The 1,565-nt window shown below is 41.0% G+C and overlaps 1 protein-coding gene across 2 annotated transcripts in view; it reads right to left on the bottom strand.

Moving 5' to 3' along the window:
• PIK3C2B (phosphatidylinositol-4-phosphate 3-kinase, catalytic subunit type 2 beta) overlaps positions 1 to 1,565 on the bottom strand; it is a 90,666-nt gene that overhangs the window by 3,165 nt on the left and 85,936 nt on the right. The window lies entirely within an intron of this gene.

Genomic DNA, 1,565 nt, shown 5'->3' with positions numbered 1-1,565 from the left:
AGCCTCATCTTTCTCCAGCGGAACAGCTGGTAGTTTCAAACTGCTGACGCTGAGGTAAGCACCCTGATTCATAACGACTCCGCTACCAGAGCTCCTTGAGCATTGATTGTGGACCCAAGTAAAATGAAATCCTTGACAATTTCAATCTTTTCTCCATTTAAGATGATGTTATTTACAGGTCCAATTGTGAGGACTTTTGTTTTCTTTACACTGAGGTGTAATCCATACTAAAGGCTGTATGTAACCTTTGTTCTTCATCAGTAAGTGCTTCAAATCCTCTTCACTTTCAGCAAGCCAGGTTGTATTATCTGCGTATCACAGGTTGTTAATGAGCCTTCCTCTGATTCTGATGCTGAGTTCTTCTTCACATAGTCCAGCTTCTCAGATTATTTGCTTAGCACACTGAATAAGGTGAAAGGATACAACCCTAATGCACACCTTTCCTGTTCTGTTCAAGAGACTACTTCTTGGTCTATGTACAGGTTTGGCATGAGAACAATGAGGTACTCTGGAATTCCCTTTCTTCACAATGTTATCCATAGTTTGTTATGACCCACACCATCGAATGTTTTTGCATAGTCAATAAAGCACAAGTAAACATCTTTCTGGTATTCTCTGCTTTCAGCCAAGATCCATGTGATGTCAGCAGTGATATTCCTCATTCCATGTCTTCTGAATTCGGCTTGAATTTCTGGCAGCTCCCTGTAGATGTATTGCCACAACCATTTTTAAATTCTCTTCAGCAAACTTTTACTTGCGTGTGATGTTAATGATATTTGATTATTTCCGAATTCTGTAGAGTCATCTTTCTTTGGAATGGGCACAAATATGGATCTCTTCCAGTTGCTCAGGTCTTCCAAATTTCTTGCTATAGACTAGTGAGAACAGCGCTGCATCAGCTTGTTGAAATATTTCCATTTTTATTTGCCAACTCCTAGAACCTTATTTAATTCCTTCACAGCTTGGAGTTTTTAAAATATCATTCATTCTTGATGATATGCTACCTCTTACAATGGTTGAATATCAATTAATCCTTTTTTGATACAGTGTATTCCTTTCATCTTCTTTTGATGCTTCCTGCATTGTTCAATATTTTGCCCACCTTGTTGTTTTTGTGTGCCATCGAGTAGGTTCTGACTCACCAATTTTGTATAAAGTTTCTAAGAGTGCAATTAGCAGTCCAGTGCTTATCCTACAGTGCCATACTAGGGCTCATTTTGCACGTTGTTGTTGTGAAGTGCCATTGAGTTGATTCTGACCCATAGCAACCCTGTATAGGATTTCCAAGGAGCAGCTGGTGAGCTTGAACGGTCGACCTTACAGTTCTAATGACTTTGCAGTCTGGTGTATTAACCCACAGTGCCACACCAGGACATTTTGCCCATGTTGTTGTTGTTGTCAAGTGCCATCGAGTCGGAACCGACTCATAGAGACACCATGCACAGCAGAACGAAACAATGTCCGATCCTGGGCCAATCTCACTACCGCTGCCACACTTGACACCATCAATGATGCCACCTGGCTGATCCATCTCATTGGGGGTCTTCCTCTTTTTCTCTGACCCT

This window comes from Chrysochloris asiatica, unplaced genomic scaffold (assembly GCF_000296735.1).
Source record: "Chrysochloris asiatica unplaced genomic scaffold, ChrAsi1.0 scaffold00009, whole genome shotgun sequence".
NCBI classification, from domain to species: domain Eukaryota; kingdom Metazoa; phylum Chordata; class Mammalia; order Afrosoricida; family Chrysochloridae; genus Chrysochloris; species Chrysochloris asiatica.
Note: the sequence above shows the minus strand (reverse complement) of the source record. Positions and strands in the feature narration are given on the sequence as shown.